General features: G+C 35.8%; 1 long non-coding RNA gene across 2 annotated transcripts in view; it reads left to right on the forward strand.

Annotated features, from left to right (window-relative positions):
* Window positions 1-15,590, forward strand: part of LOC139362222 (uncharacterized) — a 51,191-nt gene that overhangs the window by 24,385 nt on the left and 11,216 nt on the right. The window lies entirely within an intron of this gene.

The raw sequence follows: 15,590 nt of genomic DNA on the forward strand, positions 1-15,590 counted from the left end.
AAAGATTTCCAACATGGACATATGCAGGTTGAACGCTCAAGTGCAGATGACAATACAATGGCCACTGAGGGTCACTAAGTGCTTTGACAGAGAAAGTGACTTTCATCACCAGAATGAAATGATATAAATGCATTTTGTACTACGAGACTTCAAAAATCTTGTGATCAGACAATGGTTCAAGGCACTTGGATCTAAATATATAGGACACACACTAAAAATAAACTCTTGCTTTCTTTACTGAACCTATTTGATCAGAATCTGTAGGTGGTGGGGCCTAGGACTTTGTATTTTTAACAAGTTTATTACATAATTTATAAGCATAGTCTAGTTTGGAAACAATTACTTTTAAATGAATTTAATCCTTCTGTAGATGCCTACATTCCACACACACTGCTACCATTCTAGGTGGTTAAAATAATATACAAAACATAAACCAGAATAAAATAAGGGGTTCTTTTTGCTCAGTTTCAATAACCATGATAGAAGAGTCCAGGGTTCAGAAAGATAACATTCATAATTAAAACAAATCAGATGTAAGAGTTGTGTTCACATGTCTCTTAAACTAAAGGGGGTAGCTGGTATTACACGCCAGGTGATTGTCCTCTTGCTAGCATGTGGATGCAGTGTCATGAATTTGTATATGTTTTAGATGTTTAGTTGACAACCAATCAAATTTAGAACAAACACAATGTATCTATGGGCTGGTTTCAACTCGTTCATCTTTTTGAAGCTCTTGTCAAGTCCATTCTCATCCATTGTTTTTATGGAACAAGGAAGAATTTAAAATGATAGTATCCCTTAATTTTCAACCCCACTACTGATAAAATCATAAATAATTTGTAAATGGATACCAATATATGAAATGCACAATTACGCTTCTAAGAGTTGATGTACAGTAGGTCACCAATTGCTTAGACACTTGTCATTAATAATGGACATTACTACTTTTTCTCTAAATAGCTCCCTCTGATCAAGGATCTAGACTATAGCACTGCTTAATATATGATAGTTACCCTGAGTCTTAACATTCTAAAACTATCACATTTTATGCTGGCAATGTATCTCCTTGCTTAGTAAAGGAAAAACATCCAACCCCTTTAGTCCTCCAGATTTGTCTTTCAGTGAAACGAAAGTTAATTTCTACAAACAATGACTCTTTGAGTTATTAATCATAATAGTGCCTGCTAAATGAATGTATTCCATTTGGCAGAAACTTACATAGTTTCAGATAGCAACTTTGGGCCTCTACGCTAAATACATTCAGTCTTTTCTTTCAAATTTTATTGTCATACTTTTCAACCTTACCCCCTTCCCAGAAAAATGACCACTCTGTTGCTATATCAGGTGGCTCTCTTGTCTTATGGCCAAAGGAGAACTGCCAGAGATGAAGAAGCAAAGTGTAAGAGTGAGATGGGAATTTACTTTTCTAGTATCCTCCCTGAAGACTTCTCCACCCCTCCCTGAATCAAAACTCCTTCCAACACACCTGTTTCTTCATTACTGCTACTCAAAGTGTGATGCAAGTACCAGTGCTGGTGAGAAAGAATCTGGAAACATTCATTATAATTCTACAGAAAAATTTTAAGTCTACTGGGTTTAAATTTTAAAAGCAGACCTGGTATTTATCTTTTTACATTTTAATTTTTTAGTAATTTATTTTGATTTTATTTTACAATAGTATATGTTTGCATAGGACTACAAAGTAAACAACACAAAACTAACACACACACAAAATGGGTTCATCTTCACAGATAAAGTTGCCAGACTGAAAAACTAAAAATAAGTAAACCAGTTAATTTTGAATTTCAGAACAACAATGAGTAATTTGTTTCATATAAATCGTATAGTATCCAAATATTATACGGATTTTCTTTGGCAACCCCACTACAGATGGTTCGAGTAGCGTCGCTCTGCCTGATCCTGTCTTCTCAGGTTCTAACATGAACTTGTAAGCTTTGACCTTTTGGAGGTAGGGGTGGTAACAGCTCTAATGTCAAGATCAGGGCTTGCATGATTCCTGTGGTTTTCCAACATTATACTCATACCTTTTTCAAAAGTTCCTTTACTAAACTCTCCTTTGATGATCCTAATTTCAGTATGCCATCTGTTCCTTGCTGGGACATAGACTGATACAGCTTCCATGCTGAATTCTTTCAGTTATTTCCAAATCCTAGTATGCAATGCCCTTCCCAGTCTTCTCGCTAGATTCTTGCTCCTCAGAATTGCCACACTGTATACAACAGCATGTTAACAAGAAGAATAGAAACAGCCACTGGATGCCTAATTTGGGGAAGATAAGAGCCATTAAGCTGCCAATCAACATTATCCAGATGTCTGCATCAGGTTACCTCATTCCTCAAATCCTTCTCTCCCTCTGGCTAACCACTTTCAATATGTAGTTTACTTGTTCTCACACTCTTATCACAACCCTTTCTTAATTATCCTAATTCACATCCTGCAACTTTGCAATGGAGAAAATGAATAAACTTGCTGTGAACTAACAGTGACTGAGTATGACACTGAGCACTCCTGTTTTCCAGTTTTACTTTTGTGCCCCATATGGGAACAGATCCAAGGCTCTCCCAAACAGCAATGATTTCTCTCACCTTCACAAAGAATGCCAGAACCCTTGGCTTGACAATTCTTTGCTCAACTTTTCAGGCAACTAGCTCAATCACAGGAAACTCTTATTTTAGACAGTGTCTTAGGTTGAGCCGAAATCTGCTTCCTTATAACTCTGAACTATTACTTCTAGTCCTGCTCTCTGTAGTAAAAATATGTGTGTTCTCTTGTACACTAGACATTTATTCATTCTATCAGCATTTACTGTGTGGCTAAAAAAATATGTCATTGTATTAGACCTCTAATTATAATATGCTGCAATGCAATGACTTTCTTTGTGACTAATTACACACACACACACACACACACACACACACACACACACAAATTTGTATGTGTTTTATAAAAACCATGTAAACTTTTAAGATATAATTGTATCTATATGCAACTTAATCCTCCCTCACAGTACTAGTACTAAATTATATAGAGACTCTAAAACTGTTCTGTAAACAAGCAAATAATTATTTTCTATTCGTGAGAAAAATAATGTTCCCAAAATTAAAAGGAAAAAAACACGTGCATTTGGAGTGAAATCCAAGTCTACCACTTATTAGTAGTGTGATCCTGAGCAAGCCATTTAATTAATTTACAACTGGTGGATATAACACTTTTATTACACTATCACTAACAGAAAGACTCATTTGCGTTTTTGCCAGCCGTGTGATGCTACACCCGTTTTTTTGAATCTATTCTGCTCAACTTTTCTTCTTTTTGTATGCAATGTTGGACTTAGTTTGCTAATTTAGTTATCTAGAATTTTAGCACTTATTTTTACTCAAAATTAACCCACACCTTCCTTTCTTTCATTGCCTTTACCTCATTTTGGTATGAAAATGGGCGAAACAGAAACAAAAGTAAACCACAGACACACACATTGATCAAAATGGTCTTATTGTTTCCCCTAACTTGACTCAAATTTAAACCGTTTTTCTTCCTGACTATGGGCCTTTAGCCTCCATTTTCTTAGAGTATTTACTTTAGAAACCTTGTACATTTGTTCTCAGCTCCTTTGAGATGTAGTCTTTTCCCAGTTTTACCACCAGGGATGTTTTCTTTAAGGACCTGGGAGTCATCTTTTCAAAGTCTCATCATAGAAGGAGATAGTCTGCCAGTTTTTGTGGGAAGGTAGGAGCCCAAATTTGCTAAGTACCAATGAGCAAACACAGACAGTCTACTCACATTGACCAACCTTCCCACTAATATTCTCCAATATTTCTCCACTAGCTTCCCCAGTGCTTAAAGTCCCTTCAGTCATTGTCTTTTGTTTTAATTCAGTTGAGTCCAGCCTCTATTTCCTATTGCAGCAGTTTTAAATAAAGTCGTATCTGCCCTTTTAACTGGTATAATTTTTCTTTGAGAACACATACATGTGATCCCCTTTCACCTCTTCTTCCCTTCTTTTCTCTCTGTCCCTTAAGTCCTTTTTAAAACTCTTTTTTTTTTTTTTTTTAACATAGTGTCACCCGCCACTATGCCCAGCTAATTTTTTTTTTTTTTTTTGAGATGGAGTCTCGCTCTGTCGCCCAGGCTGGAGTGCAGTGGCGGGATCTCGGCTCACTGCAACCTCCGCCTCCCCAGGCTTACGCCATTCTCCTGACTCAGCCTCCTGAGTAGCTGGAACTATAGATGCGTGCCACCATGCCTGGCTAATTTTTTGTATTTTTAGTAGAGACAGGGCTTCACTATGTTAGCCGGGATGGTCTTGATCTCCTGACCTCGTGATCTACCTGTCTCAGCCTCCCAAAGTGCTGGGATTACAGGTGTGAACCACCACGCCTGGCCCAATTTTTTGTATTTTTAATAGAGACAGGGTTTCACCATGTTGGCCGGGCGAGTCTCGAACTCCTGACCTCATGATTCACCAGCCTTGGCCTCCCAAAGTGTTGGGATTACAGGCGTGAGCCACCATGCCCAGCCTAAAACTCAATTTCTTATTATATAAAATGAATCTAAGAAAGAAAAGCATGTGTCTATTTACTGTCTTTACCTAGAAATAGTCCACTGTTAGATGCATTCCATTTCCAAAAATGTTTTCCAGGGCTTTTGTTTCCTTATAGTGGGAAGAGCATTGATGTTAGCTGGGTACACAATATCAACCACTCTTTTAGAAAAGAAGATTGTGAATTATGTTTCTTGATATAAGTTTCATGAGCAACATTTATTTGTCTTTCATTTCTTTATGCCCAGCAACTAGGTCATGGCCAAGTAATTATTAAGGACAACGTACCTGCCGAATGATTTAGTTAATTTACAAGTTTGCTTTATGTTATATCATCCATGACGATCTTTAGCAATTACTCCATACATAATTTCTAATGGAACTTGGTCCTGGGCTGTGATGGATCTGTCCTTCTCATATAGTGACCCCAAGCTTGATGGTGTATTTCATGAGAGCAGTTACATTGGCTTCATTTTACATATTCTTTAACTGGTAAAGTGAATCTTAATTTTATCTGATTTCAGGAGCAACCTAGAGGCAATCTATCTGTGTTCAAGGAAGCATAGGGCCGTATAAGTCCCAATTTGGGCAGATAACTTGAAAGACATAAAATTATTTTAATAATTTTTAAATATTTAAAATAATTTTACTCATACATCTCCACTACATTCCACTATTTTTCCCCCTGTCAATTCCTCATAGGTTGTTGAACATGAAGATTGCTGAGGAAACATGGGGAGATTTTTTATAGAAACATTTTTAAAAATAAGTAATCATATAATTTTAAAAATTAACCTGTGAGGAGAGGTCAGTGTCCACAGGAACTCCAAACCATTCCAACAGAAATTCTCATTTTTGTAATAGCTTCTCTCCAAGCCATTATCCACCAAGATATTACAGTAGTCTCATAAGCTATAAATGAATTACTGTCACTCTTCTGCTTAAATTCTCCAGTGTCTCCCTTTGTTCAATAAATAACATGAAAACTTCCTTACATATACTTGGAGAGTCTACCTGTGTTTTTGGTGCCTGACTCAGATCCTGGTCCACTATAAGGATTTCAATCCATATCTGTCAGTTACGTGGAGGAAATCATGACCCTCTCACTGACTTGGCTTCCCCCCTTGCATTGCACTAAAGAACATGCATTTTCAATTGCATTTCTTGCTAATATTTTCAATGGATATGTGATGTTTAAAGAGTTGAAGGTAACTTACTGAATGAGACCACATGATTCTTGATTTGGAGGATAAAAACGATAGCCTATATAAACATTTTCATGGTATTGAAATATTGCACGTGGCTGACACTGTTTTCAGAGTCTGCAGACTAAGTTCAGTTAGATGAGAAACTTTTTCATGTTGATAATTTGAGAATATTCTTCTAATGGAGAGAATTGTGTTACTGACATTGCCTCTTTTATGTTTAGAGGACTAAAGACAGGTCCTACTTTTATCAGACTCAGAAAGAAGTGACACCCTACTAAATATTTTAAAAAGGTGTCTCACACCTTAGAAAGGGTTTGAATGAATTCTTTGTGGAAATAGCATCCACAGTGAAGGGAAGAAATACATTAAACTTTAGCTTTATTGTAGTTTATTATAAGAGTGTATATGAGACTATGAATATCATTTAATATACCGTATAGTATCATACATTTTAATACATTTAAATAAAATATTCTGAAATTCTGTTCTAGGGGAGCATGACACTTCTCTGAAAATAAAACTGGCTAATTTTTACCCAAGCCCTGACTATTTTTTCTTTAGTAATAATTTAAATGACTTTTAGAACCTCACTCAAGGGGTCATACATTATTCTACCCATGATTTAAAAAAAAAAAAAAAAATGTGTACCGATCTCCAAGTCTCACTTTATTTCATTACTAAGCTCCTTACCAACTAGATTTTACACCGCTATATTTGTCTACATTCCTCTGCCTTTTAATTTAGGTGGGAAATACAGTATCACACCATTTCAGACATCAGGAGATAATTGTCCCTCTCTTCTCAGAACCAGCTTCTTCAAAGGAGTCAGGAATTATTTATGATAGAAACCACCAGCACTTTGGGAGGCCGAGACGGGCGGATCACAAGGTCAGGAGATCGAGACCATCCTGGCTAACCCAGTGAAACCCCGTCTCTACTAAAAAAAAAAAAAAAAAAAAAAAAAAAAAAAAAAAAAACTAGCCGGGTGAGATGGCGGGCGCCTGTAGTCCCAGCTACTCTGGAGGCTGAGGCAGGAGAATGGTGTGAACCCGGGAGGCGGAGCTTGCAGTGAGCTGAGATCCGGCCACTGCACTCCAGTCTGGGCAACAGAGCAAGACTCCGTCTCAAAAAAAAAAAAAAAAAAAGAAAAAAAAAGAAACCACTGAAACAATACTAAGGAGTTTATAGGTTGCTGAGAAGGCAGTTTCCTAACCTCTGCTTGGGGAACACAGATGGAAGAAAGGAGAAGATCTGGTCAACACAGCTCTTGAAATGCTGATTAAGCATGATAGGATTTAAGGTATCCTGGCCAAGTTTGAGCTAAAATGTAACACGAAGAACACCATAAAAAAAGAAAAAAACAAAATATTTTTCTCTCTTTTCTTTTTCTTCTCAATCTTCAGTAATCTGTCAGTTACGTGGAGGAAATCATGACTCTCTCACTGACTTAGCTCCTCCCCTTGCACTGCACTTATTGGATATAACCCATTTATAAATAATCTATCCCATAAATACTGTGAGGGTGCAGAGAGATGCATATAGCCCAGTGTGGGGAAATGAGAGTCTATTCCAGGAGTTTTGTTCAAACCTGAAGGACAAAGAACTTCCTTCATGCTGGGCTTGACACTGCAAAAATGTCACTAGGGTGAGGGATATGGAGGTCGTTCTTAGGCTAAGACAAAGAAACACTGCATGGTACGGATCATATTTTCTCCACTCAATTCAACTTTGCTGAGCAAAATAATCATGTGTCTCAGCCCTTCAAGATGGGATAATTTATAAACAGCATAAATGTATTGCTCACAGTTCTGATGCTAGGAAGTCCAAAATGAAGGTGCTGGTAGATTTGTTGTTTGGTGTGGCTCTTTGCTTCATAGAAGGCATTTTCTATGTGTTCTCGCATGGCAGAAGAAGCAAGGAAGCGCCCTTCGACTTCTTTTACAAGGACACTAATCCCATTCATGAAGGCAAGTTAGTTTTAACTTATCAATTTGGTCAGAGACGGGGGACACCAATATTCATATCATAGCACCATGTAAAGGAAAAAGTAAAGATTCTAGTTATGGTACCTATGTATAAAAGCCATTGTGTAAGATTCAACAGGGCCAGTATCATGGCTGTGCATTTTACTACCAATATGGAATCTCATAACCCCAGGTGCAAAGTAGAATGAGATTGCTATGTTGGACTTCCTTTTGTACTTTATACTTCTTGTCCTTAAATTTTGGTGCACATGTTGATCATGTAAGCAGGTTTCAGACATCCTAATGCACAGGATTTTTAAATTTAGATTAATGTCTCTAAGAACAAGAACCAGAACTCATGATTTGTTAAACCTCACCATATAATTCTAAGGTACAGCCAAAGTTGATAAACATTGATGTATTCGTTTGTTTTCTGTTGCTTATAATGGAACATCTGAATCTGGGTAATTGATACAAAACAAAATTTGTTTCATGCAGTTCTGAAAGGTGGAAAGTCCAGGGGCAGGGGACTGCATGTAGCGAGAGCCTTCTTGCCTGTGGGGACTGTTTGAAGAGTACCTGGTGGTGCAGTTGCTCATATAACAGAGATGATCTTGGCATATCCCTGGAAAAAACATTATCTCATGGCACATGTGTTTCCTCTCCTCCTACAACTTTGACCAAGCAGAATCTATTCTTCCTTCCCTTGCCATCAGAAACTTGATGTTTGTGGGGAACACGGAAGGATAATCTCACTCAAACTTTGATTTGTATGTTGGTATTCTCTCATTTCTTCCCTGTCTACAAGTATGAATATGTGATTGGATATAACCCAAGAAATAATCTATCTCATAAATACTGTGAGGGTGCAGAGAGATGCATAGAACCCAGTGTGGGGAAATGAGAGTCTATTCCAGGAGTTTTGTTCAAACTTGAATAAAGAACTTCCTTCATGCTGGGCTTGACACTGCAAAAAATGTAAGGTTACACTACTTGAGTCATCTTATCACCAAGTAGCTTCTAGTTACATAAAGCAAAACAGAACTGAGAGCAGTAGAGAGATCAGATCCTGGTACACTTGGGAGGACATCTGGATGACATGATAACTTAAGCTAAATAAACTCATGGGCTCTCGACGTTTTTTGGTAGTTGTTTTGGCTGTTTTACTTAAGCCAGTCTACAGTCTAGATTGCATTTGCTTACACTTTCAACCCAAAATTACCAAATGTACATACATCTTTCTAAAATATTATTTCATTATTTTTGTTACCATTCTATGTGTACAATCTATGACCTAGAGATTACTATTTATAGTTTGACAACAATAACTTATTTACTTTTGCTATTCTTTTCTTTTATGTGCTTTATTTCTGTAACAAATGGTCCATTCATCTGCCAGAATTTAGATCAGATGTTAAATTCTTATTTTTGCTTCAATTACCAGTAAGAATTACTCATCTCCACTTCCCTATTACCTTTTATTTATATTAATTAGTTAATTCTATTGTATACACCTGATAGTAAGATTAATGTATTCATCTTTTAACTTTCACAATTAGTATAGTGGCCAGTACACAGAAGAAACTATTAATATTATTGAATTAACGGAATTGAATTTTTCCCCAAGTTAATAAAACTTCAGGTTGGCTTCTTAAACATAATTACAATTTTCACAACAAAGGCAGCAATGTCTCAAATGTTTAACCATGCCTGAAACTTTGTGTTCAGTTCTGGTACAGTCATTTTGAAGGAACAGAATGGATCATAGCAAATTTAAATATTTCTCTAAGAATGGATCAGGCTGAATTATTGAAATTGGTGTATTTGAAGCAATTGAAGAAGCTTTTGATGCCTGTTCTGATGCTTATTTTTAATATTTGAAGAATTGTGCATCCAACTAGAAACAACACTAGAGCCTGTGGTAGAAATTATAGGGAACTGGGAGTATATGCAAGGTACATTGGGCAAGTAAAAATATACACTTGGCATCTTCACATACTGTAAAAGTATCGTGTTATTTTAAAAGCTACCAAAGACAGAGGAGAAGGTTAAAGTAGAGGACTTCTAAAGTCTGTCAAATATTCTAGAATATTTAATTTAATAATAGGTTGCAAATACAATTGACCTATAAACAGGAGACAAAGATCATGTTAAAATCATAACCATCACATAGATCTGAACCCATTTAAAATTTTTTTTCAAACATTGTTGTTTCATTGACTAATTAGTGAATGAGATCTGAATGATCACAGATATTTTCCAGCTTAAGATTTATATCTCTTCACAATTTTCCCTTAATTGTAATTATTATTCTATATTGATGAGCAGTCTGAAATCAAATTAGGGAAATCAATGTAAACCTGAAAACGTTTATATATATAGATAAATGAAAGCAAAATACTAGCATGTAAATTAAAAAGTTAAATTTCTGGGATAAAAATAAAAAACTCTTTCATTTTGATGTATTAAAAATCATTGCATAATTAGTAATTAAAAGAACATATTTCTATTATCTCTCTATTTTTGTCTCCAATTGGATGTATATCCTTTGAAAATTGTTTCCTTTATATTTTAATAAGAATAATACAAATGTCATTAACACTGACTATGGTGTTTGAAAACAATGGAAAATTGTGCATTAATTTTACGAGGGAAGATCAAAGAGACTATAATAAATCATTTAAGATTTTAACCAAAGAAACTGAGAAACATATTTTAGGAAGATTAAAATGATACATATTGTTTCAAGTAATTGTTATGAAGTTTTAAATAAACATTGTAGAGTAAGATTGGGTATGTTGATTTAGATTAGAGAGTTACATAATTTTTTAGCTGCATTGGAAAAGATTCTCCTAGTAGAGATATCTTGCAAGCAAAATGTTCATTTTAATAGTCGATACTTACAGTAGTTCTTTGAGGGGTTTATATACAAATGTGGTCAGAAGGAATCAATTACTGCTTTCAGCAATGTTGCACAAGTTTCTGCACCACAAATAGTTTAAGAACTAAGTTAAAATTAGAACTTGGATGGATTTTTTGCCTTATTCAACATTTGATCTAGAAGAGGGAGTATAGCTTGCCAATAATTCTAATCTCTCCCACATGTTGAAATATCAAGTCAACTGTGACCCATTTAAAAATGAACTTTAAAATCTCACTATTAGTGTGAATGGGTAGACATGTGTCAGATAATAGACAGACACATAAAGTTATAATTTGAGGCAAATAATTCAAATCATACTTGTACAAGAATAAAATCTGAGTGAACCAATTTGACATTTTCTATCCCCCCCAATCTCTGCTGACAACAATAATGAATTTTAGAATCTTTAAAAATAATTCACTTGCATTATTGGGCCAATATGGTGATTTGGTCTAAAAGGACAATATGTTATTATACCTCACTAGGAAAGATATGGGAAACAAACAGATCTATAATAATTATAAGAATAAGCAGTATCTTCTTTGTGTCTGACTAGTAAACATTCCACATACATTACATCCCCTTGAAAATTGGTGGAGTTATTTTTTAGTTTTTAATGTATCTGGGGAAATGGGACTCTGTTACTTAAAAGCAGTGATTCTCAGTGAAGGTTGATTTTGCTCCTCAGGGTACCTTTGGCAAATAAGTCTGGAGACAGTTTTGGGTGTCAAGAGTGGTGGTGGTGGTGGTGGAGGGCTACTACTGGCATTTAGTGGGGAGAAGCAAAGGATGCTGCTGAACATCCTACAAAGCCTTAAGACAGTCTCTATCTCAACAAAGTATGATCCATCCCAGAGTGACATCAATAGTGCTGATTTTTTAAAACTCTGGCTAAGAAATGTGTCCCTAAAATGTGCCTGGCAACCCTGAAGCTTTGCATTGAGAGTTGTTCCACTTCTTGCTTCATTCCTGTCCATACAGAGAAAAGTTTTAGAGATCAGTAAAGGGTTGAAGAGACTTCAACGTAAAGCAGGCCAACATAGGAAGAAAGTATTAGTAAAGGAAGAATGCGAAAGAGACATTCTTTCATTTTATTTTATCTCATGAATTAAACAAACATATAAAATATAAAAATATTGACTTAAATGATAACAATACCTGGAACCTACCCTCAAAGATTTTGAAAACAGTCAGTTAGGTAGATGGAAAAAAAAAAAAAAAAGACATAAAGCAAACACAGCAAAGTATAATCAAAGTGTAATAAGTATAAGCAAAGTGTAATAAGTGTAAATGCTTGAGGTTTTAAGTAGAAACAAAGCATATTTGGCTGGGAAAATCAAAGCAACCTTCTAAAGAAACTTAGATTTTTTTTGATCATTTTATATATATTTTTAATAGAGACAGGGTCTCACTATGTTGCCTAGGATAGTCTCAAGCTCTTGCCCTCAAGCCATCTACCAACCTTGGCCTCTCAAAGTGTTGGGATTACAGGCATGAGCCACCATGCCCAGCGCAATTCTTCCTTAATCTTAAGGAACAGGTGAATTTGTAATAGAAAATGAAAGTATCTATTTGAGCACTTGCACCTGCTCTGTGTTTTCCTTTCTTATCTCTTCCCTCTTCAATTCTCTCCTCCTTCCCTCTCCTCCTTTCCCATCTCCTCCTTTGCCCTTCTCTCCTGCTGTCTCTCTCCCTTTCCATTTATTTACTTTCCTTTTCTTTGCTTTCTTCAACAAGCATATATTGAATTCTTGACATGTCCTATTCCAGATAAAAATCGAAGGACATGGTCCTAAAAAGCTTTCACTCAACTGGAGCATCATAATTATTAAAAAGTAATTATAAAATAATGTTGAAAATATCATAAAAGAGAAACAATACAATGTGAATAATGTGCCATTTGGGGGGTGACAGAAAGAGGGGTTAACTAGTCTGAGAAGAAAAGAGTGAGGAATGTTTTCTGGGAGATGTAAATTTTGAATCATGTGAAAAAGAAGAAGTGGATGAGGAAAAAAGGTAAATCAATGAAAGCCTAGAAGAAAGTAGATAAGATTCTATTTTAATGTCCTTCCAATTCTCTTATTGCAAAGACAGCATCTATATCCTTTAGATCTTTGCTCTGAAATTCTATCTCAAGGAAGTTTTCCTGATTTCTCTGACTTAATCTCACTCCTTTGTAATTGGCCTGTAGAAATGCCACTGTGTTCAGCCAGGTGTGGTGGCTCAAGTCTGTAATCCCAGCACTTTGGGAGGCCGAGGTGACTGGATCACGAGGTCAGGAGTTCAAGACCAGCCTGGCCAAGATGGTGAAACCAGGTATCTACTAAAAATACAAAAAATTAGCAGGGCATGGTGGCAGGTACCTGTAATCCCAGCTACTCGGGAGGCTGAGGCAGAAGAATCGCTTGAACTCAGAGGGCAGAGGTTGCAGTGAGATGAGATCACACCACTGCACTCCAGCCTGGGTGACAGAGTGAGACTCCGTCTCAGAAAAAAAAAAAAAAAAAAAAGAAGAAGAAAAGAAATATCACTGTGTTCCCCTCTTTTATGCCTCTTGTCACAGTTGTGATTTTATATGTATATATGTGATTATTCAAGTAATATCTGTCTCCCCATCAGACTGTAAGAATCACACTATCAGAGACTAGATCCAATTTTTCTTACTTGATATAGACCATAGCAGTTTCAGCAGAGTAGTTGAACAATAAATATTCATAGGAAAAAAAGAGATACATAAAATAATGAGGTAAGACCCAGAAGAATATTGTTGGAGTAATAAGTACTTTCTACAACATGGCAAATTTTGATTTGCAGGAGAAAAATAATACCAATTAGGAAAGATTATTTTTTATCTTGCTAAAGTGCGTGAAGCCTTGTTCTATAAGGAATGGGAAAACCACTGAAATACTTCAACCAGCACTGGGAATTTGCAATCATATTTCCCCTTAAATAACTTATTTAAACAACCATGTAAAGGATGTAGTGAGGATATAGGTAAAGATGGAGGATAGTTATGAAAATATTGTAGTCTAGGGCTGAAACAGTTAAGTTTCTTAGTAGAACTGTGGTATAATGTTAATAGGAAATAATCAGTTCCAGAATTTGGGCTTAGAAACAAAAGGTAAATTAGAGCCAGATTATGAATAACTTTCTGCACAGCATCTAATGATACCATTCTAGTCAAGTCGGAAAACAATTTCATTTTCTTTTCCCTGAGTATCTGTTATCCTTCCCAAATGATCCTGGTGCCATTGTGTAGGGTGTGTACTATCCTTTTGGTATTTCCTCTTTTGAGATAATTTATGACAAATCTATCAATGTGTTGTTGTGCTCTAAATAAAATATATTCCTCAAACATAAAGTCAGATCCTGTCTTTATAAATGATGTTGCAAGAAACAGCTAACTACATGATGTATCTTCAGAGTCTTAAGACAATTTATTGTGGTAGATTTGATTTTAAAATGGAATCATAAATTATAGGCAGCACTAAAAATTATAAGGTTTAATGATGAGCTTTATTGTAACTCTCATCTGAGACAAATGTTGCCATAAAATTCTAAATCAGCATTTAATGAATTGACAGAAGCTGGAGAATATGAGTTGGTGCTAAGGTGGGAAAGACTACAAAGACATGTAAAAAGAACTTAGGTTAGGATTTAAAATCTGTGCCTCCTCCATTCAACCTTCTGGGCACTAAGAGGCTCTCAGATTACCTCTCTCTAAGATGTATAAAAGTTTCTGAGGCTGAGGCTTGATCTGTGCAGGAACTAGCCTCTCATTTCTTAACGCTCCAAATGAGACAAAGAATTAGTAGCTGAAGCATCTGTTCCTGCACATGCTGAACAATGGATAAATTCTGTCTTTAGTGAAGTGTTAGACAAAGCAGAGTGATCCAGAAATGTAAATCACCAAAAGGATTTTCCCTGGAGTGTTAATAACAGGTCAGTAATTACTCTGAAAAGGAAGGAGGCAGATAGAACTCTATTGAGAGTCCAACCCTCCTGTTTTACACCCGCTATGTTTTCTTTGGGGAAAGTAATTTAATTTCAATGGGAAAATGTATTTTCTGGCTACAATCTCTATTAAATGTTTAATTAAAGTTAATGGAAAGCCTCCATTTAAAAAACCAATTAAACACTAGAACACTAGAAAGTGTTTTTCCCCCTTTTGATTTTTACTCTGTTGGAAACAACAGTGTAATCATTGTCCTCAATGTTAGAAAAGATTTCAAATGGAAATATATTACTCATGTCATTTTCCAAAGCTTAGTTTATATGTGAGAAGGAAATAACTCATTTTTAAGATAATACAGAACATAATTATTTATGACAACTTTTCATTGGGAAATAAAGAAATTATACTGGTGATTACTTAATTATTCCTTTTCCATATTGTTAATATAAAGGCATTACCTAGCCAGAAAAACTTGATCTGGTTCAGATGGCAAAACATAAGCAAAAGCATTTCATTGTGAAAAGTGCTGAGCAAGCCAGACTTCAAAAGATAATGAGTATCTGGGACCTTCTTAAATATTAAATTAGCACTTACCTTTTCCTTTTGACAGTGCTGGGAGAAAATCTACACATTCAGTCTTCTGGACTTCTGGGTATATTTTGAAATTCATAAAGAGAGATTCAATGGCCTGAATGTGCCCTTACACCTCGCAAACTCCAAGGGATGTAGTGGAAATAGTAACATGCTCTCTTTTGTTTGTTTGTTTTTATTTTTTTTAATATTTATTTATTTATTTATTTATTTTTGAGCGGGAGTATTGCTCTGTTGCCCAGGCTGAAGTGCAGTGGCATGCTCTCGGCTTACTGCAACCTCCGCCTCCCGGATTCAAGTGATTCTCCTGTCTCAGCCTCCTGAGTAGTTGGGATTACAGGTGCACACCACCAGGCTTAGCTAATTTTTGTGTTTTCAGTAGGGATGG

This window comes from Macaca nemestrina, chromosome 3, assembly GCF_043159975.1.
Source record: "Macaca nemestrina isolate mMacNem1 chromosome 3, mMacNem.hap1, whole genome shotgun sequence".
Classification (NCBI taxonomy): Eukaryota; Metazoa; Chordata; class Mammalia; order Primates; family Cercopithecidae; genus Macaca; species Macaca nemestrina.